Source organism: Marmota marmota, unplaced genomic scaffold, assembly GCF_001458135.2.
Source record: "Marmota marmota marmota unplaced genomic scaffold, marMar, whole genome shotgun sequence".
In the NCBI taxonomy this organism is placed as follows: Eukaryota; Metazoa; Chordata; class Mammalia; order Rodentia; family Sciuridae; genus Marmota; species Marmota marmota.
This window is the reverse complement of record NW_026000222.1, coordinates 8,148,375-8,171,192: the sequence shown is the minus strand read 5'-3', so window position 1 is coordinate 8,171,192 and position 22,818 is coordinate 8,148,375. Positions and strand designations below refer to the sequence as shown.

General features: G+C 49.6%; 1 protein-coding gene across 3 annotated transcripts in view; it reads left to right on the top strand.

Moving 5' to 3' along the window:
- Wwox (WW domain containing oxidoreductase) overlaps positions 1-22,818 on the top strand; it is an 875,116-nt gene that overhangs the window by 415,609 nt on the left and 436,689 nt on the right. The gene's annotated exons all lie outside the window — the stretch shown is intronic.

Genomic DNA, 22,818 nt, shown 5'->3' with positions numbered 1-22,818 from the left:
TCCCAGTTCATGAGACAAGACATCAATCCTTGATAATGACAGAGTTCAGAGACTCTTTTGTCGCTGGCTGTGAAGGAGGGAGCTGCCCTGTGGTGAAAGGACCATGTGGCAAGGAAGTCCAGTTGGCTTCTGGGAAGTAGAGTGCCCCAAAGTAGCCAGGCAGGACACGGGAACTTCAGGCCACAAGGAAACAACCCTGCTGACCACCTCATGGGATGTCCCCAACCAGGCCTTGTAACCTCGTGGAAACAGGTTACAAGACAATGAATGTGTGTCAGCTTTTTTTGGGGGGGTGGGGGTGGGGGGAGAACTGGGAGTGAACCCAGTGGTACTCTACCTCTGAGCTGCAGCCCCAGCTCTTTTTGCGAAATTGCTGAGGCTGGCCTCGAATTTGTGATCCCCCTACCGCCCAAGTCACTGGGATTACAGGCATGTAATCTGAATGTGTGTTGTTTTAAGCCACTAAGTCTGTGGCCACCAGTTACATGAAATGAATGTAATGAAAATGAATACGCTTGGCATAATAAACAAATAAATACCACCTCTCACTGACATTTGGCTGTCAGCAAATTTTAAGTCACTCAACAGGCCTCAGATGATGGGCTCGTAAGAAAAGAGTGTGGGACAGATTCTTCTTACCCAGGGGATGCCTGAAATCACAGATAGCACCAAACCCCATATCGCCTGTGTCTCCCTACACAAACCTACCTGTGATAAATTGTAATCTAAAATTAGACATGATAAGAGATTAATAATAGCAACTAATAATAAAAATAGAACGATTATAATAATATGCTATAATAAAACTATCAGCATTACCGCTCTTGTGCTTTGGCGTCATTGTTAAGTAAAATAAGGGTTACTTGAACAAAAGCACTGTAGTAGCATGACAGTGGCTCTGGTGAATGAGATGGCTGCGAAGTGATTAGAGGGCAGGTAGCGTATACAGTGTGGACACACTGGAAAAAGGGATCACTCACATCCTGCATGAATCATGACAAAGCAGAATGGTGAGGAATGGCAAACGATTGAGAACATGAGACTTGTTTATTTCTGGAATTTTCCATTTAATATTTTCAGACCATGGTTGACCACAGGTATCTGAAAGGGCAAGAAGCAAAAATCTCATAAAAGGGGAGTACTTCTGTGTGTATTTTGTGAGAAATCCCTATTTTCTCATGATTTTCAAGAGGAAAATAATAGTCCTGAGCTTCTTATGGGCATTGCTGAGACACCTCTCCACCTATAGAGTCACATGCAGGCATGAGGTTGGCATTTTACTTTGAAGTTTCTGAAGTCTTGTTTTACTTACTAACTTATTTTTGAATCCTCCACGGCACCCCCCCACACCCTTCTTTCTTTTGAGCGTGGAACCATGTTCCTATTTGGAAGGCCCCGGGGCCCCAGCATTATGTACTGAAAGGCAGGAGTTTCTCGCCAGAAGACCTGGTGGGGCTGTGTGAAGCATCCTCGGCTCTCTCTGCTCACCCAACCTGAAATAATTGTCTGTGTGTTCCTTTTATTGTCACCTCTGAAACAAGATGAACCCACCGTCTGCTCGGGAACACATTAAGTTCTCTATCACATGAATACCGACTCATATCTTATTTCCCACTCGCAGTGAGAGAACCATTCAGCTCTCTCCCTTGCAGGACAATACCTCTAATAGCTTCGGGGTATTTCCTCTTTGGGGCTGTTTCTGTATAAACGGGCTAACCTCATAGCATGCTGCACCCATCGAACTTGGCAGAAATTCAGAAAATCACTCATTTCCATGGCAAGCTAGGTGCCAGGAAAGGGGGGCGGGGGACTCACTCTCAATGCAGAGAGTTTTCTGGAAGGTGTCCTTCATGAACGCAAGATGTCTGTCCTTTGGAATTTGCCAGCATCCTGACTGGAAGTTATTTATTGCAGAAAGACGCAACGACAAGAAGGTGCTGTTCGCCCTGCAGCTTCTGCCTGGAGTCCTGAGCCTCAGAGCAGGTGTCCTAGGGGCGCAGCTTTGATGGCTGGCATGGGTGCGAGGTGGTGTCCACCTGGAGGGCGTGCACGTGGCCCTGACCATTTCCCCTAAAGGGAAAACGCATCGTGGCCCCGCACAGCCCCATGACTGGCCCGCCAGTCCCTGGACAGAGTCCATCTTGGTGAGAGCTGTCCTCCATGGTGCCACCTCGATCATGGGTCCCCAGCTGCAGAAGCCTTGACTCCTGCTTCTGCGTTACTAGAGCATGCTCTGTCATGCAGTGGGGTCCTGTGCTTCGTGGGGTCCCCCTAAGCCTGGGTGACAGGGCCCCTCCCTGTCCAGCATTAGCTCCATCCCCACCACAGGGTCCACCACCTCCTGCTGTGGGACACTGCCTTGTTCTTTTGTTTCATTTCTCTTTTTTGTTTTGTCTTTCCTCCTCCTTTATGCCCCCCCCCCCCCGCCCCCGACATCGCAAAGTGCAGTGCGTTACCATGATTAGGGGGTCACTTTCCCTTTTTCTGTAAACCCCGCTGGACTGGTACATAGAGTAGGCGACTTCCCTCACCAAGTTTCGGGTCCTCCCAGGCCCTTCTTTTTTGGGATTTCTTTGCTACGGCACCTGTCCCAGGAGATGAACCCCAGAACCTTCCCGGACACACGGCCTGGGGTCCAGTCCCAAGCCAGGGAGAGGACGCTCAGCCGGGGAGAAGAGCTGGCTTATGCGCAGCCTCAGACCTGGATTGGGCAGCTGCCTGACCTAGTGCACAGCGGCTGCTCACGCACAGGAGGGTGGCCTCTCCTGTGTGCCTGTGATCATAGCCCAGGTGGCCAGCAAAAAGTCACCCGTGACAGCAAGTGTCCTGGTGAGCTCACAGAGAAAACAAGCACAAGGAGGTGGAGAGAACTGGACTCCCCAAAACAAAAAAGAATGCCTGGAGGTGTGGACACAGGGGAGAGAAGAGTGCTTGACCCCTTGACAGGTTCTAGAGGGAAATAGAATCGAGGCCGTTTCCTGGGGAAATTCTGAAAAAGAAAATGATGAAGTAAATGATTTTTGATATTAGAGAATACAAAGTGGGACCTGGTAACAGCATCATATGGCTTCTCCATTAGCCCATGATTCCTCTCTCTCTCTCTCTTTCCTTCTCTTTTATATTTTGGGGTTCTGGGGACCCCTCTCAGGACCTCCCACATCTTAGGCAAGCTCTCCACTGCTGAGCTGCCTCTCAGTCCCTATTTCATTTGTGAAAAGGTTTCTGGACAAATCTAAGGTGCCCGGGACACTGTGTGGTGGTTTCAGGTGCCTTGGGCTCTGCCAAGAGTGAGCAGCCTTAGGTGGCATCGATGACCTAAAATGTCCCTGTCCCAGGAGGCGGGCATATGGAGCTGGCGCTGGGCCAGCCATGCCCGAATCACGTTTTCTGTCCAGGGAATCGGTGCTCAAAGCACGGCTGACAAACTCGAGTGTGCCCTGGAGGGAGTGGCATCCATGACAAGGGCCAGGGCCAGGAAGGGCCTAAAGGAACTGCATACATTTAACCCACAGAAGACACAGGAGTATCAGGTGTGTCGAGTGGCTTGAGAGGACTCTCAGTGGCTCCTAGAGTGCAGAGGACCTTGCACACATTTGTTCCCCTTGCTGGGGACCCAAGAACAAAGCCCAGATGCTTCATCACCTTCTGCTGACACCCCTGGGGTGCCCTGGGCACAAGCTGTGGCTAAGGGCCTCCTGCTTTTCATACCCGAGGCCTCGCCCCTCCTTGGTCTTGGTGGCCCTAATGCCCCACAGGTTCTTTCTTCTCCGTCTCCTCGTGCATCCCGGCCCCAATCAGAAACCTCACTGTTTGCTTAAAACTGCAGAGCCCCCGGCCCCAGTGGCCATTCCCGTGCTCTTGGCCGAGGCTTTGGGAGCGCGTGGGCGCAGGGAGGCTATTTCTGTCCAGCTCCCGAGGGGATTCTGAGGCAGCTCTGAGCTGAGCTCACCCTCCCCGCAGGATGGCCGCCTCCTTGAGGATAAGACCCAGGTTTGCTCCTTTTCCCATGCGCCTCCCCATACAAGGATGATCACACCAAACACACACAGACATGCGTTGGGTGGATTTATTCCAGCCATCCTTTTTTTTTTTAATAGCTTTCTTTGTCTGGAACTTTGCAAAATAAACCCCGTAGCTGCCCCGTGCGTTGTGAGCAGCGTGCTAGAGAGGAATTCACTGTCGTAAACTGGGGGTTGATTTCTTGGCTTCGAGTGGGCTGTGAATGGAAGAGGGGAGACCCTTGGAAAAGGACTGTTGATGCTGGGAATCCCCTTCCAGCGGGTTCCCTGAGGGATTCAGAAGCTGGCTCTTGTGAATCTCCCATTAGCGACGGTCCCAGACCCTCTGCGCTGTGCATTTATCTTGCAAGGGGCATATTTAGGCGACGTTGCCGGTCCATTTTATCTGCAGAATTGCTTTCCATTCTGAGGACTTTTATATAAGTATTCCCTTGAACCTGTTCCAAAAAGTGGGTTTTTAACCCAATAGACCATAACTGCAGGGTTTTATCGTGCATACATATTTCAGAATGTGAATATAAGTAGATTTAGCAAAGTTAAAATAAAATTAAAACTTTTCAAAGGGCAGCACTGCTTGCTCTCCCATGTTGGCCTTCTCCCTTTGGGGTTCTGACGCCATTTAGAAGACTCTAAAACAGGAAGGCTTTTTCTCCTGGGTCTTTTTTTTTTTTTTTCTTTCCGCAGGGATGGGGATCAGAAAACACTGGTGAGGTCTGGCTCTCCCTTTGTCTCACCGCGGCAGCCGTGCTAGCTGTGCGGGATGACTCTAAGTCTGTGAGTCGGTGCCATATATAGCAGCAGAGTGGGGAAGACTTCCCACAGGCATCTTTGCCTCCCCTGTGCCTCTCTTCAAATCCCTTCTTCTGGCAGAAGCTGGAGTCATTTTTTCTAAAATAGAAATCTCATCTTGCCACCACCCTTCTTCACCACTCCCCACAGGGCCCCTTCACGGGCTTTTCTTATCCCATCTGATGAAACATCAAAAGTCTTGCCAGGCCCTGCAATTCCCCTGCCAGACTCTGTAGCCTTGCTTTCCCCCCCCCCCCCCCGCCACCCTTCCTGCCACAGGGCCTTTGCATAGTCATTATCCCTACCTTAAGTGGCCATCCCCTCCAGAGGATGAACTGGATCATCACTTTCTCAGGGTGGAGGAGAGATTCCTTGATCACCTGGACTCAGTCAACATTCCTTTTTCAAAAGCAGGCACTCCCTTCCCCTCCCTGCCTTCTTTTATCTCCACAGTGCTTGTTGTCCCTCACTTATGTATGTGTTTATGGTATTTCTCCTCCCTCTAGGCCTTCAACTTTATAAGGGCAGAGATTTTAGTCTATTTCATTGCTTAGCTATCACCAGGCCCACAGAGAGTCCTTAACAGTCAAATGAGTGGTGCACACCTGTAAGCCCAGTGAGGCAGGAGGAACACAAGTTCAAGGCTTGAAAACTTTGTGAGGCCCAAGCAACTTAGTGAGAATAAAAAATAAATAATAATGCTGAAGGTGTGGCTCAGTAATAGGGAACCCCTGGGTTCGACCCACAGCACCAAAAAAAAAAAAAAAAAAAGTGGAATGGATGGGTGACATCATGACATCTGTCCCTCACCAGGCTGCACCTTTCCCAAGGCCCAGCACTGTCCTCCTGTTTTGCTCACTGCTGATGTGTGGGAAAGACTTACCATGGCTGTTGCCCTCAGAAGGGCACTGGGTGGACATCTGGGAACTCGGATTTCCATAGAGGAAGATTGTCACCATTCCCAGACTGGTGATGGTAGCTCACTGTGCCTCAACTGTATAGCAGTGTGGCTGGTGCTAGGGAGCTGCCTGCCTTCCTGGAGGCCAGGGTTTAGGGACATGCTCGGCAGAGAAGCCTGTGTGACCATCCCCTGGGCGGGGATGAGCTTCCCTGGTGGATGACACTTTGAACAAGTTTCTGTGACTCATCGTGGGTTGGGGGTGGCGATGCAGTGGCCCAGGTGACCACACCTGGCGAGGACTGTGGGGAGCTCACATCTGGCTGCCTTAACACTTCCCCCTGAAACTTCCCCTCTCTGATTTCGCTCGGTGTCTACTGTGGTGAATATTAGCTACATGTAGGACCACATTCTGAGTCCTGAGACCCCAGGGAAATCCCCCAACCTGGGGTGGCCTTTTGGATGCTGGATGTTGTGTTCCCAGGTCCTGATTAGGACCAGACCTCAAGAAGACATCTACCATCAGCTGTATGAACTGAAGAGGCCATGCACGGACCTCGCTTTGAGCAGTAAACCAGGCCAGCCCGCGACTTCTGTCCACCTCCCTCACCCAGGGTTCTCCCCGGGTGGCCCCAAGGTCTGGCCACCCTCAGGCAGTCGCTGAGCGAGAACTGGATGCCAGAGAAGCAACTGCTCAAACAGTGTGGATGGCTCAGCAGGGCCACCCAACTGTGCCCAATGTGGGAAGTCAGCGCAGAAGGACGATCTGTCTCCTAGGGAGCTACGTTGGCAGTGTGTAAATGATCGTCCTTTATTCTGACATCGTGTCCCACAGGCGTGTTCAGAGCTAAACATCCTGATTTTATGAGATTGTGACCATTGGAAGAGGGGGACTTGCACTCTCCCTTCCTCCGCACATCTGTCTGCTTTGGGTTTCTACATCTGTCTGTTAGGAAATGACAAGGACAGGTCGTGGTGGGTGTCTGCTACAACTCCTCACTTGGGAAAATACAACAGAGTTGGCGACCTTCCCCTAGATCTCCTCTCCCTCTCCTCTTTCCCTTTCTTTCAGTCTTATTGGTCCATAAAGTCAGAAGCTGGAGACCCCATTGGCAAAAGCAGTCGCTTGGTCATAGAATCTGAGAATCTAGAGTGAGAAGGGCTGGTTGAACTCCACTTCCCCCATCAAGTCCTACTGGCAAAGGTCCTTCTTCTTTCCACGCTGTGTTCTTCTCTGTGCCATGGGGATTTTTTGGAGGGAGTGAGGGATGAGGAGGGGTCCCCTGCAGGAGGTAGCCTAGCACTTGATAGGCTGTGTCTGAGGATCAGGACTGTCACCGAGGTCTCCTGATACCGTATGTGTGGCTCCTTTCCTTGGATTTACTCTTCCTCGTGCTGCAGGGTGAAATAGGTTGAGGGCAGGAGGGGAGCCTTGGGAAGGCCGTGGGATGGCCCCTGGGCCCTCTGCATACCATGGAGAGGTCCCTCCTTCTACACTTGCTCACTTATCCATCTGACAAAACAAGTGTAAAGAACAGGAAGGACCGTGTCAGGGAGGGACCCCACACTTACCAGCCCATTCATAGCCGAGGAGAGGAAGGCTTGAGAGCACAGGGGTCACACTGCCCCTCAGGAACCCCATGAGGAATTCCCAAGGCTTCCTCATCCCCTCTCTGCCTCCTCCCCATCTCCAAGCCACAGAAAATGGCTCTGCAGCTCTCGAGACTTTCAAACAGAACCAGGAGTGCCACGCTCTGCTTTGGTCCTCCCAGTGTCCCCGGGACGCGCTGCCCCTCCAAGAGGGCTCTCGCCCTTTCACTGTGTGGTTTCTGATGAGAAGGCGGATAGGCCTCTGGCCTCTGCGTAGCCACTACAAAGTGCCCTGCTTTTCATAAACAGATGGCTGCAAGTCCTGCTGCTCAGGAAAGCCACCCGTGCGCCCGCTGTGAGCTTTCATGCTCTGCTGTGAAGTGGGAGTGGGGCTGGCAGGGCCCTCTTTCTTCTGCTTTATGTGTGATTCATAAAGAGCTGCTCGGGGGGACTCGCAGCGCCCTGAACCCTGCCCGGGCTCCCAAGCGCATCAAACAGAGGTTGGAACCCGTCTCCTTTTCTACTTGGATGTAGGTCACCTGGGTGAGCAGGGAAGGACCTTCCTGGGAGGTTTCGTTTCAGGTTTCTCGTGCCTGAGTACCATTCCAGCTGTGCCGTCCAAAGGGCCACGTGTCCTTTTGGTAGTCTGACTCTCTGAAGGAACCAAGAAGGCGACCCCAGACCAGGAGGCAGTCAGCCCCAGGGACTGGACACTGCGTTTCCTCACGCCATCGAACGCTCCTGAGCACTACACAACCATACTCGTCTGCACCAAAGACCTTCCTGCATTTGGAGGAAAGTTTTCTTCTAGTAGAGATTCACTTGTTTGAGTCTTTGCAGTCTTTACTTTAAAATGTGAGTGTACTGGGGAACTGGAACACCATAAAGAGCTGTCAACTAAGAGCTGACAGTTTGGTAGCGTAGGACAAGCATCTTGTTACAAATGGATATCGAAATACCCGAGTTTGAAAATGACACGCCTCTGCTCATATTTTTAAGTCGTCTTCATAATATCTTACAAGTGAAGGCGTAGAAAGCTCTAGGGACGGAATTGGATTGGGTTTCGCACATTTCCATCATCCAGAGGCAGCAAGGCTGAGGCCTGTGGTCGGGGCTGAGCCAGCCTGTGCGCACACATGTGGGTGGGCTGGGAATGCTGCATTTTTAATGAGGAGGAGGAACAAGAAGCCAGATCAGAGGGGCCTGTGAAGGTGCCCATTCATGTAACCCTTCTGTGCCATCCGTCTCAGTCCAGGATTCCACTGGAGGGTATGCGGGAGGCGGACACATCTCTGTGGCACCTGCCCACACACACAGATGGGGACCTTGCCCAGGGTTGCTGATTGCAAGTCGGATTTCAAACCTAAGTGTGTCTGTGGCCAGAACAGCTGCTTTGCTGCTTGGCACCTGTGGTCCAGCGTGGCCTGGTGCCGGGTTTATGGGGTCGCTCTGGGCTACCAGGAGTGGATGTGGGAAGCCCCTTCAGTACTCAGCCTGTTGGATGGATGCCTGTCCCTTTGACCCATCATTGCCCAGGCAGGCTGAGGAAGGGCGACAAGTGGCCTTTGGTAGGTCCTGATCAGGAGACCTCTGCGGCAGCTCCTCTGGGAGCAAGGCAGGAGCTCTTGTGATATGTCCTTGACACCACGCAAGGAAAGCCGCCCTCCCTCCGGGGAGCAGGGTCAACGTGGGAGTCCGCAGACGGAGAGGCCACACCTGGGTGCCTTTGCCAGCTGGGTTGCTTATTTTCTGTGGACCCAGGACCTTTCTGGTGACCTTCTCCTTTCTTTTTTCCTCCCCCTCTTTTTTTTATGGGCACATTATAATTACACCCCATAGTGGTATTTGCTATGTTTGTGCCTGTGTGTGACCTGACAGTGTAATTTGTCAATGTGGCTCCCCAGCACCTCCCTGTCCCTCTGTCCGTCTCTTTCCTCTCTCCCTTGGTGTCCTTCTGTGTCCACACAGACACCCAGCCTTTCTCTGCCTTGGTGTCTCTATCTACAAAATGAGGATACTGACGGTGTCTTCCTTGGGGACACCATGGGAGGGCAAAGGGCAGAAATGCCCACCCAGCTTCTCCTGGGACGGCGCCCATAGGGTGAGGGCTCAGATCTCGGCACCACCAGTGTCACCCCATGACTGAGATCTTTCTTGTCCTCCTCCTCACCACAAAAAGCCCCGCATGGCAGTTTGCCCTTGCCCTGGGCGCCCCTGTGGAAGGCGTCCTCCACTCACACGTTGGCCTTCCTGTGCAATCTTCATCGGTGGCCACTGCAGGGGACAAAGATGCTTCGGAAATCAGGTCACAGAGGAAAATGCCTCGTATTGTACAGAACCAAGAGGTGGCCCTGGCCTAATTGTGTTGAGAATGTAATTCCGTAACTCATTCTGCCAAGGCGGAGGTGGATGGGCGCTTCCTGTCCTGGCACCACGCATTGCCCGTGTTTTCCTAGGAGACACATCTGCACTGCAGTAGCCATTAAAGTGCTTTGGACAGGCCCTTGCCAGGAAGAGTGTGGGACTCCCGTTAATGAAAGGTGGTACATTAAAATGGAACCGTGTTGTTATTGATGGGGACGAGGCATGCTCCAGACCAGACGAATACTCTAACGACATGTAAGGCAAGGGAGGGAGCTAAGGGCTCCTGAATGCCTACTGTGTGTCCATGGCTCTTCAGGACACCTTGGGGACATCACTGTAGAACACCTCATGCAATAAAGCAAGTCTGGCCTCTCTGATATATTAATATATTTAATCATCGGTGTTAAAGAAGATTACAACAGAGGCACCCGGTGGATTGGGGAATAGTTGCTGCAGATGAGAAGCTCTTTGGAGTAAACTGATACTGACTTAATGAGGTTTTGCTGTGTGTTGTTATTTTCTCCTCCTGATGGAAAGTGCAGTGGCCGCCCTCCCCACCCACCACGCTTGGTCCTTTGCCTTCCTAGTAATGATCCCCTTTCCTCCTGCTCCGTGGGAACTTTAGTAACCAATGGATGGATTTCTTTTCTTTGTAGCTTCTGGAATTCTAAGAGGGTCACTGAACAGTAACCACTCAGTTACAGAAGTGTGAAAACAAAACCTTGTCCAGGAGAGTGAACCTGGAGGGGTCTCCCCACCACTCCAGAGTTGTGCCTTTGTTTCTGGAAGAACAACAAGAAGCAGTTGACCTGGCCCCCATTTAACCTGGCTGCTTCCTCCTGGTGCCAGCCTTAACCCAACCATTTGAAGGATTCATAAGACCAATCCAAGGGCCTGGTGTTGGAAAAATTTCTTACCCGGCCATAGAGGCTTGTGGGGTTTGGATGTGCCCAGTTCTTTGTGCCCAGTTCTAGATGGAGGCACGGACCTGTCTGAGTCAGGCTGGTGGTCCTGGCTGTCCAGCCCCTGCCCATCTGAGCGCATCCAGAAACTCCTACTAATAAAAAATCAGCAGTACACATTGAATGCCCATCCTGTCTCCTAGGTCTTCTCGCCGGTCCTCCTGGTCTCTGTGTGATGGTCTGTGCCTGCCCCCACATTGTGGATGAGGCTTTAAAGGTGCCTATGACTGGTCTACTGCCATATTGCTTTTTGGGGTCTACCTGATATTTAAAATCAGATCTGTCTGGAACTTTCTACCACCTAACCCTCCCTTAGTCCATGATACGTCCTCAGAGCAAAGAAAAAAAATGGCTGGAGAGATTGTTCTTCTGAAGGTTCCTTGATGAGTGGCATAGAGCTCAGCCTGCAGCAGTGGGTGCTCGGGCCCTTCTGTCTGGAAATACATTGAAAGACCCTTGTCGGGGGCATCAGAATGGAGCCATAGGTGGGGCCTGTGGCCTGGGAGATGTTCTTCCTGCTGAGGGCCTGCTGTGATGTGTGTGTCCCCACCTTCCCACCTTGGGAGCTTACAGGGGACCATGTAGCTGGTATCAGCATTAGTGACCTGGTCCCCAAGTGGAAGATTGGTTTCCTTGCAGGCCTTCCTTTCTGAGAGGGGAAGGGTTACCTGCCCAGTTCCACCAGGTGGCCGGGGAATCTCTTGCCACCTTGTACCACACCTTGCACGCACACGGCGTTTGGTTCTTGTTATGGTTGAGATACAAGTTGTCCTCCAGAAGCCACGTGTTAGACTGTGCAAGAAAGTTTAGAAGTAAGTGATCCTGAAAGAACAGCCTTAACCTAATCAGTACATTTTTCTGCCAAATGGATTAACTGGGTAGTGCCTGAGGCGGCAAGGGGTGACTGGAGGAGGTGGGTCTCTGGGGGTGTGCTTTTGGGGCGTATGTTTTGTCCCTGGTGAGCAGAGCCCTCCATCTGCTTCTTGTCCTGAGCTGCTTTCCTCTCCTGCCATGATGTTCTGCCTCCCGTTGGGCCAAGGGCAGTGAAGCCAGCTGTCTAGCTTTGAGCCCTCTGAAGCTCTGAACCTTTCCTCTTCTACAATTGTTCCTGTCAGGTCCTTGGTCCCAGCAATCCCTCCCTGGCCACTGCTTGCTCTATGCGCTCCTCCCCTAGGGCCCTCTTTCCCCTCTCCCATGGAAGCTTTCTATTTTCTTAGAATAATGCCCTGCCCTTCCAGGCACTACCCTGAGCACAGTGTCACGTGTCCACTGATGGCCCAGGGAGGTGCTGTCACTGTTCCCATTTTACACATCAGCCCACCTGGGTCTTGGCAGGGTACAACGACCTGCCATGTTTCCTAGATGTTGGACAGTCAGGACCAGACACAGGAGGCAGCCCGGGAGTCTGAGGCCAAGGGCTTCTGAGTCCCAGGGCAGAGAGCTTCTGACCCCAGCGGTGCACCAGAGACGTCCTGTTCCTCACGCCCCACTTTCTCTCTGGGTTGGGAGTAGATATTGTCTTTTCTAGGAATTCTCAGTAAAGTCAGAAATAATTAGGAGATTTCACAATTGTAGCTCCTGTGAAGATTCAGGGATATATATATTTTTTCTTTTTCCATATCCAAACTTTAGTCCTAAGCATGTATAGAAAAGAGCTTTGAAGAAAGCTAGAGTGATATAAGTTTAAGTCCCCAGGAGAATCTGTTCCTGGCTGGGCCAGCCTGCTTCCCTTTAAAACCTCCCAGCACTCTGGAAAGGGATGGGTACAAAACCCACCTCAGAAGTTGAAGAACTCAGGTTGAAGGACCAGTATGGGTCATTGTTGTTCTTTTAGGCACAGCAAAATAGGATCAGAGTAGAAACTCGTAACTGAGAGCCCATTCAGGTTGGGTCCTGCAGGTGCCCAAGCCCAGCAAGCCTGTGGGTCAGGGAGCCGCAGGCAGACAAGTAATACCAGCTGGCCTTCCAAGAGGACAGGCGCTGGCTCAGCCTTCCTATACAGTATCCCCTGGGAACCCCACAGCCTGTGGGGTCAGAACCACCCTCCTGTTTTGTAACAGCCAAAGTGCACAGGAAGCGGGAAGCCAAGATCACACAGCTGGTCCAATACTGAACTGGGAATCCCTGGGCTGTTCCAGAGGACCCAGTGTGGGGCAGGGTGGGGAGAAGGCCCCCGGCCCCGGGGGTTCTCTGTGACTGGTCTGTGTGAGGGTGCAACTCCTGTGTCAGCAATCCTAAAACAACTCGGGGACATTTGGGGTCCCAGTCATTTTTCCTCTTGATTTTGACATAGTACTAGGGCAGTTCCATTGCCAGCCCCTGCTGGATGGGACAGTGACAGGCTAAGCTGGCAGGCAAAGCTGGCTCATTTGCATTTACACAAGGGACTCAAAGCAAAAATAAAAGGTATTAAGGATTCTAGGGAGTCAGACGGAGAGCATCTCTTGAGGTCGCAAGTGTGCTTCTCAGGTAATAGGTGTGTGTTTTCAGTGCCTTTGTTGATTTTTAACAAATTTATTAATGCTATTGAAGGAATATTTCACTTCAAAGTCCAGATTTCTTATTTCCATTGAAATTTGGGAGGCCCCATAGTCAGCCTTTTGGGGCTAGGAGGCCTCGGCTGGGGTCTCCCATTAGAAGGAGCATGGTCCAGCTCACTTGTTTCTGTCCCTGATGTGATGCCTAGCACCAGGCCCTTCCAGAGTCCAGTGCCTGTCATGGGTCGAAGAGGAACTTTGGGTCTGAAATCACCACCAGCTGCAGAACCTCTCCCAGCCGAGCACTAGTTTTCCTCACCTGTGAATGAAAGCCCAAGGGGGCCAGAGGGGTGACCCATGCTACCACCTCGAAGTTCCTCCTACAGGTGCTCAGAAGACGACAGTAGGTTCTGCTCAGTCATTACCTCCCCTTCCTTCAGGGTTCAAAGCTTGAAAACCATGAGCCCAGACAAGAGTTGGGAGGGAGCGGGAGGCGGGCAGAAGGTGCTTGGGAAGCAGGTGGCTTCTCCAAGACCCACCTTTCCCCTTGGATTCCAGGATGACCCTCAGCAAGAACAAAGCCTTCCACACTGTGTTTGTTTTTTCAGGTCTGAGTTTCTCCCAGGAGATTTTTCTCAAGGAAAAGGCAGAGAAGCCCCCAAACCAAGCCGGAATTGAATGCAAATATGACAATAGGAGTCATCCCAGACGGAAAAAAAAAAAAAAAAGGCTCCTTTTTAATTAGAAGCCTGGAAGGACATACCCTTTAATTGCTGTGCTTGTAGTGTCAGGCCTATCAATATCGGAGCCTCCTTCATTAATAAATTGGCAAGTCAGAAAGCGAGGGCGAGGGAACCCCTCCCTCCAGCCCCTCTCCCACCCCAAGCTCTACTTAATCAAAGGCAGACTCAATCAAACGGGAAAAGAACATGTAAATCAGCCGCATTCATTCTGTGGCCAGAAATAGGCAGAGGGAAGGGAACATGAAAGGAGACTTCATCCCCCTGCCTGCCCGCCCGGCTCTGTGAACCCCAGCAAGAGGCAGTTAAACAGCCCCTCCGATTGCCAGCGACTCCGGGAATGCCTAGGTTTATGTATGGATTAACACCGTGATAGACCCTGAGTAGCAAAAGAAGAAGACTAATTACCTGACAGAGCTCCCCTCCACTCGCCTGGGTCATTGAAATTAATTTCTGCTTTCAGGCTTGGCAGAAAGCAGCTGCAGAATTTCAGTTCAATACTCAAATTAACGGGGAGCCGAAATTATTTCTCTGCACAGGCGGCATTAGAGGAGTGGGTTACCAAATAGATCTTGATGGCAGACACCAAAGAAAGGATTATTCCTCCCTTTTCATCAAGTGCCTGGAGTCCTTGGGAAGCGCAAAGGGAGGGGGAAGTAGAAAAACAACCACCAGTTTATTGGAGAGTTAACACTTAAATGCTTTACTAAATCGGGCGTGACATCCCGTGACATCCCCATGGAAGAGCTCTCCTGCCCCCCAAACAATTGACAATTTCTTTCCATTTAACAAAAAAATAAATTTTTAAAATAAGCTAAAGAATGATGATCTATCTATCCATCCATTTGGATCAATCTATATGTAATGGATATGTATATATAAAGGTATATAGAGATAGATAAGTATTTATATAATTGGATTTCTAAATCAAAAGGTAATTTGCGAGTGTCTATTTTACATCCTGTGTTGGGAGGAAGGTATTGGCCTAGGTCAAGGTTAAGGGAATGGGGAGAGGGAGGTAGAGAGGAGGTATGGGGCAGGGGATAGGGGTCAGAAACCCAGGAGTGCCTGGAGTCCTTGGGAAGCGCAAAGGGAGGGGGAAGTAGAAAAACAACCACCAGTTTATTGGAGAGTTACTTCCGTCCCCAAGGTCACCTCTCCGACCCTTCATGTTGACTTTATTTTCTTGCTCACGTCCCTCTCATTGCTTCCTCCTCTCGGGCTCCCTGATGTCATGTCTGCCTCGGTGGAGTCCCATCAGCTTGCTGAGCGCCACGTTCGCACACCAGGTCAAATCCCGTGCCGCCCAGGCCCACTGTTCTCGTGTGAGTTGTTTCTGTGATTCTGTTGCATCAGGACCCACCTGATGGTGGAGGTGCACAGCCAAGCTAAGTCCCCGTGTTCTTGCTATGGGTTTCTGCCAGCTAGACAGCTCTGGGATGGCGGGAGTTCCCACCTTAACCACTGTTCCTTTTGCTTCTGTAGAGGCTCTGGGGCCACACTAAGATGCACCACGGGGGACCCCTGGGCATGAGGCACCCTCATCACAGATGCAAGAAAGTCATCTTTTCCTAACTCTACCCAGTCCTCAGCATCAGAAAATAGTTTAATAATCCACCAAACGATGGAATTCTACTGTCTGAGTTCAACTATGTCACTCATCCTATTTGATGTAAAACCCCTAGGATTATGGCTTTTACTATTGAGCATCCCTAATCCCAAGCTCCAAAATCTGAACTGCTCTGAAATCTGGAAACTTTCGGGGTGAAAACATGATGCTACCTCTGAAACATAAATGAATTTCATGTTTACAACTGGGTTCCCTCCCCAGGGCATCTCGTGTGCCAAGCATACTCATCTAACAAAGCAAAATCAACCTTGACAAGTTTTTGTAAGTAATGAAACTGAGGTTTGAAAAGATCTGTGACCAGCCAAAAAAACAAAACAAAAAAAAAACCAACAACCCAGCGCTAGTTGGGGTGCTGCGGGGACTTGAACCCCTGTCTCTGTGCTTCTGTGAAGTACGCTGCCGAGTCGCCCACGAGTAGCAATTAGGCCCCTTCCAACATGTCCAGCCTAAAACCTGTGACCTCGAGGCAAATGACTCCCACATCTCATTACCACTCCCCTGAGCCACCCAGTCCCCAGTAGGATGGGAGGTTAATCAGCCGCGTACCGGATCTGCTTATGAGGCTGTTTCATGTACGATTTTTATATCTTGGCTCCTAATAATGGTCCCATTATAAATGATTGTCTCACTGTGATATACTGGTTCCTTTCCTTCTAGGAACTGATTTAAAAGGAAGCCCTGGACTTCTTGTGCCTGTAGAGTTTATTCATACTGCTCTTTGCTTGCTCAGCAGCCCAAGTTATAACGGGGGACAGCCCCCCTCCAAAAAAAATATTTTCTTCTCAGCATGAGGCAGTTGCCATAATTAGTCACCTCCAGTTCACTTGATGTCTTGGTAATGCCTCATTAAAAAAAAAAAAATTGTTGTTCCTCCCTACCCCAAGCTGCTGATCAGATGTGGGGTGCTGCTGGACATGGTCACCCCAGAGTGTGTCAGCTTCTTCCTCTTGCAAACAAACATTTCAGTTATTTCTGAACTCAGTTCAGAAAGAAGGTCATGGTGGACACCAAGCTTCAGGGTGTATGTATGTTTTTAAACCAAAAACCTGGCCCATTTATCCAGCGATGATTTATCTAATGCCATTATAGGTCAGACCTGAGAACATACTGCTCGATCCACAGGACAGAGTATATGAGATGAAGGCAGACCTGGAAAACCTGGAATGCATATTAGGACCATGGATAGGCATTCCTGAGGGAAATTGTAATTTGTGGAAATCTTCAGTCTAGTTATTATTAATACATGGGTGAACTTTGGTTCTCTTCCTAGAGAAGAGAAAGTTTAAAATCAAGGAAATCATGAAAAGAGTGCTTTGTTTTCTCACTAGTTGGGTTGCATGGAAAAAAGCTCTTTAAATTCTTCTTCTAATCTTAAGCGACGTACGCTCCAGTCACAATGATGCACTTACTGTTCTTAGCACACGTCTGTCTGAACCCTCGCACAGGGTCTCCAGAGGCAGGCAGGTCATCTCTCTGCCCTGGTTTGGCTACCTGCTCCTCATCCTGCCTCTTCAAAGAGGCCAATCCTGGCTGCATTTGTTTCCCGCTGTGTTAGTTTCCATTTGCTGCAGTAACAAATGACTCCAAGTAGGTGGCTGAAACAGCGTGAATGTATTCTCATGTGATTCTGGAGATGAGAAGTCCAAAATGGATCTCACTGGGTTGGAATCACTCAGTTGTATGAGCCGGGCTCCTTGTGGAGGCTCTACAAGACAATGTGTTTCTCTAACTTTTCCAGTATCCTAAGGTCACCTGTATTCCTTGGCCCATGTCCCTCTACTCCCATCTCTAAAGAAGCATCTTCGAATTCTTCTCTGACTGCCCTCCTCCTCTTCTCTGTCTTTTTAGTACTGCTGTGATTGCACTGGCTGTCCTCTCCAGTCAGCATAATCTGCCCACGTCTTGAACGTCAGCTTACTGTGCTCTGCACTGTCCCCTTGGCCATGGGAAGCAGCACAGTCACAGGTCTGAGGACTGGAACATTCTACCTCCCTCCGTGTCTTCCCCAAGGACAGTGAAGGCCCTTGGCTCTCCACCACAGCCCTTCTTTCACCTGGTGATGCTCGTCACAACTTACATATTTTAAATTTTGCTTTTTTGATTTATTTGATTTTGCCGGCTTCTAGAACTAGAGCACAAGTTCTCTGAAGGCAGAATCTCCTTCTCTTTATCTTCTTTCAATCAAAATTAACTCAGCTGTAGCAGTCAGGCTGTCTTGATGGTGAGAGAAACCTTGCTCAGCTGAAGCAAGAAAGGGGTGGGCAGGGTGAGCAGTGGGCATTCTCACCTAAGAGAAGAGTCTAGGGATGTGAGTCAGGCTCTGCTGGACCCAGGCAAGCACAAGAGGCTGTCAGAATGGACCCCTTCCCTTTGCTGACCGAGGAATTTCTTGAGGGTGGTGAAGCCATGACACTCCTGAGTCATAACCTGGGTGGCCTTGACTGGTCGAGATACGTGCATCCTTGATTCATCCTTAGGAAATGATTGGAGCAGTATAAGTCACCAGCCACCATGAAACTCCAAACCCACGGATGAGGACTGTGGGAAGGAAATCAGAATGCTTTACCAGGAGGGGATGGACGATGGCCAGACCCCAGGGACAGATGAGGAGCACCTGCATCAGGCAGTCTTGCAAACCTTCCCCACCTCGGAGGCCAGCTGGTTCCTCTGGTTGCTTGTCTTTCTACAGGTCAGTGCACGGGTCACCACATGGTTAGACCAGAGCGCCCCCTGGGCAGCACAAGATGCAGTCCTTTGCCAGGCACGGTTGGTTCTATTAGGGAATATTTCTATTCCTTTTGGACATCCACACTGTGTCAACCACCGTGCCTAGCCCGATCTCCAGTGTATCCAGCCTTCACTGCCATTGTCCTGTGAGGATGGGCATATCCCATTGTGTAAAATAACAGTGACTCTTTCCTGAGTGCATCCCAAGTGTTAGATGTCACTTGTCACATCAGAACACTTGCTGTCACCTCCCTTACTCCTCACAGTCAACTAAGGTTTAAGCCCAGGCCTATCTGGACCCCAAACAGAAAATTTTAAAAATAAACCAGAATGCTGCCTAAGGCCTGTTACACAGAACAGCATATTTCTGATTTCTGGGGTTGCAGCGTTTTCCCCTCCAACTCTGAAGAGCTAAAGTTTTCCATTGTCTTTTGCTAAAAATGTGACGTTCGTAATCACTTTGGCAGAATTTCATGTGAACGGTGAGCTTTCCCCTTCCCTTGGCTCTGGCTTGGTCTTCTCTGCCATTCGGCTGGCTCCTGCTACCTTCCTACCCTCTTCTACCTCACTCATATTCACCCAGAACAGGTGTGTTGCCACCTCAGAGAAGAGGAAGCCCGAGAGCAAATCAGTCAGGCAGGAATTTGGTTGAAAGGTGACTGAATAATTTCCACCTCCCAGGAGTTCTAGGAATAACGGCTGTCTCTACAGGGTATCAAAGCCCCACTTTCCTCTCGAATTCATGCATATTCCCATACAGGGGTTTATGGTGGTGGGCCCAAGGCTGTGGGGCCTTCTGGAATGATGCGCTTGTAAGGAAGCCTGCTGTGTGGTCAGCTCCCCTAAAGTCTTTGCCAGGGGGAAAAATTTCTCTCACAGTCCTTTGTGTGGGCAGCTCTGGGGTAAACAGGTCACAGTCACTAGATAATCTTGCTAGTAAGAGGTGAAATGCACAGATGGACAAGGGCCATGCCATGTTCAAACAGAACTCTGACCAGATTCTCCAAAGCAGCCAACCCCGGAAGCCAGACCAGACCACAGCCTGTGCAGTAGGCAACCTGGAACTGTCTGGATTTGGACAGTAACAGACTTCTCTCATTCTGTCCCCACTTCCAAGTCAGGACCAACCAAAGAAAGCCACAGGTGCTTCCTGAACTGATCTGCAGGGTGCCTGCCCCCGCTCCTCACTCCCATGGTGTCCAGCTGGGGTGCGCCTGAAGTCTTTTTTCTCTCTCAAGCTTGCCCCTCCCCTTAAGACCGCTCAGTCCCTCCAAACACAGGTGGTGGCAGCTGAGTAGCTGGCTTCAGCAATAAGTGGCCCTTATTATTCTTGTTGGGGTGGCCTTGGCTTATGTCTACAGGACCTTTGCACTCGGTCCCTGTCCCCACGAGATCTTGTGATCTTGTGATTTAATTATTTTAGGTATTGAGTGTCCCCAGTGTCCAGGTTGGGTTCACTCATCATCTCATGTGAGCCTTAGGAAAACTCACAAATATGCTCACTGCCGGCATCTCACAGGTCTGGTTAATGGATACACAGAAGAATAAACTGACCTGGGCGTCCCATGCGATAAGCCTCAGCAGAGCCAGATCCAAACTCACATCTGTGGTGAGTCTGAAACCCTGGCCACCGTTTTGACCCACCCCACTTACCTGTCGTTTGATTATAATTTATGTGTATATCCTTCACAGCAAGTAGCACTGGCTAAAATGTCTGAGAAGGAGGGAAACAGGGGAGAGGGAGAAGAATAGGAAGAATAAATGCAGATTGAGAAAAAGGAATCCTTTTAAGTAAGTTCCATAAAGAGATCTCATTCTTTTTTAAATTACTATATACAGTGGCCCTGGTGTTTCAGGACATGGTTTGAAGTTGAAGAAGTGCATGTTATCTGCATAGCACTCTGTTTTTCCGGAAGAGCCCGTAGTTAGTTCTGTAAAATACAGGTCATTTCTCCCTTGAGTTTCATAAACTGGAGACGCCACCCACTGTCCACATAGAAGCAGGCCTGGTTTTGTCCCTTGTGTTAAGTTGGTGTTCTGGTGACCTCCCTCCCTCTACTGTCCACCATGATGCCAACCTGTCTCTCAGAAGTTTGATGTTTTCCTTGCGACTCACCCCAAATCTAGGGGCTCAGCTGTGTGACTCCAGGACACTCGTGTGCGAATGCATTTTTCATGTATAGGTTGTTCACTGTGGTCTTTGGGATTGTGTAATTAGCATATGTTGTCATAGTGATGTATTTATTATAATGGAGGTGTTCTCAGGAAACCAGATTTAATAGTTTTAAATCAGAGGCCAACATGGGCTTTTAGGAATCCCATTCACAGTAAATTTCATGCATGGTGAAAGGTTATAGAATGGGTTTCTATGGCATGTCTCCCCTGTCCCACAAATCTCAGCTGGCCTCCGCTCCCCGGTTTTGCAAGCCGGCCATCTTGATGTAGACAGAAAACTTCAGAGTTTATTTTAACACCAACATGGCACATCTTCCACTGAAAACGGAATGGGAGAACCAGGCTTGGCTGTGGGGTTTATGTACTAAATCCTCATAACAATACGATTGTCCTTAATGAAAGGTCTCCTAAGCCTTGGTCTTGGATTCTGGCTTTTCTTATCCTCAGTTGATAGCCCCTTGACTGCCAAAGACATTGCCCATCTGTTCAGCTCTTACATTCATGAGGTCGTTGGACCCCCCAACCTAAGCCCAGGTCCCTGGCATCCGTCAGTTGGTATCAGGAACATGTAGTGGTTTCTTACATTATAAGCACTAGAGTAAAACTGGTGTATACCATCTTTACTTAAACTGCTCTGTTTCATGTGGTGCATCCCCAGCATGCTTAAACAGGAAAGGCAGGGAGAGAGAGAGAGGAGAGAGAGCAAGTGCCAGCAAGCTCCAGGGTAGGTGCAGAAGGCTGTGGTTCCTTTGTGTCTACAGAAAAGATATAACGATTGAATTAGACTCTTAAATATCTATGGATGTCAGGTTGAATACAAGCAGCTATTCAATGTTTTACTCTGGCAGGAGAACAAGGCCCCTGGAGGTGGGAAGCCACGCAGGTCCCTGGAAGTGTGAGCAGATTGTTAACACTGTGTCAGAGAGGGGCTGGAGTGGCGCCAGGCTCCATCCTTCCTGCCTCCCCTGGTCCAGGGCTGTGCTTTTGCCTGTGCCTCTTCCGTGATTGGCACTTGCCCCTTTTCACCAAGAAACTCAGTGCTTGTACATCCAGAGGCCCAGCTCGTGTCCCCAGGCCATGTCCCCTGCCCTCCCCCATTCAGTGCAGGTGTTAAGCTTCCGGCTCCGCTGAGGAGTGGAGCTGCAGCACCCCCAGACCTGGAGAACTTCTTCGCCATCAAAGAGCTGGTGCTTTGGAATCCGACACAGCAGAGTGCGAATCTGGGTTCTACCCAACTGGCTGGTTGGACTCGAGCCTTGCCCCTTCTGTGCTGAAGTTTTGTCACCTGTAGAGCTGGATATACTGTCAGCAATCGCCATATGGAGTTGGCTGTGGTCTAAGCAGAGCGCCAGGCACAGAGATGGCCATTGTTGTCAATTGCATTATTCTTATCATATTTCCATCAAGGTCAGGCCTGAGATGACTAGATTATTGGCATCCCAGAGACTGTTGTAAAGGAAGTGTACGTGGGGCCTTGTGATAAGCCAGGTGTCTGAAGCCAGCTTGAAAGCAAGGATCCCCTTAACTTAAAACATGCTTAGAAGCCACGTCCCATGGATGCCAAATGCAATGGCAGAATTTCAAGGGCCATCAAGAAGCCATAACAGTTACCAGATCCCTCGGCTGCTCGCTCTCCTCTCAAGTGCTGCAGGCATAGCCCTTTCTCTACCTGTCTGGGGCCTCCCTGTGTGGCCTGGACAGATGCTGCCATCGTCAGCCCCAGCCAAGGCTGCCACCCCACAGGACTCTGGATTTATCGTGCCTCGCCATGGAGCTGGGGAAAAGGTGCCTGGTTCCTTTTCTTTTCAGATTCTGATTTCTCTGTGATAAAAATAAAGTTGGCAGAAAAACAGATGTTTCTTATTCACGCATTTACTTTTTTTAGACTGTGAATTCCTTAACCTTTCTTGACTAATGACCTAAGTCAATTACTTGGCTGGACAGGCACAGAATCTGATTTGACTTTTCCCCCATCAAGACTCTGGAGTCCACACATGACGTTGAAAAATGAACTCTTGCTTTCTGATTTTGGTAGTAAGTGCTGTACATGGAGGAAGAAGGAGGAGAAACAGAAGAATTCAGAAACCTAGCTAGAAAAAAAGTTTAAATGTTCTATTAATTCTGCTGCCCTGAGATTGTCACTCTTAATGTTTTGCTGTGTGTTCTCTTATTTTTCTGAATGGAAGTATTCTAAGTTGGGCTCAATCTTTCTATCAAATAAGAATGTTTGTTGTTAAATGTTTCTTGAAAAATGTCTTAATGATTTTTAAGATTGTACCATATTGATAAATTTTTATTTAACAATTCCCCATTGTTGCAAAGTTCTGCTGCTTAGAGTTTGGACACTGTTTTCAAAAATAAGACTCAAGTTTATTTAGGATATGTTGGTTAGCCTTATATGTTTTATAAAAGTAAGTATAGTAGTTGTGAGAGGCTGCTTTCTTGTC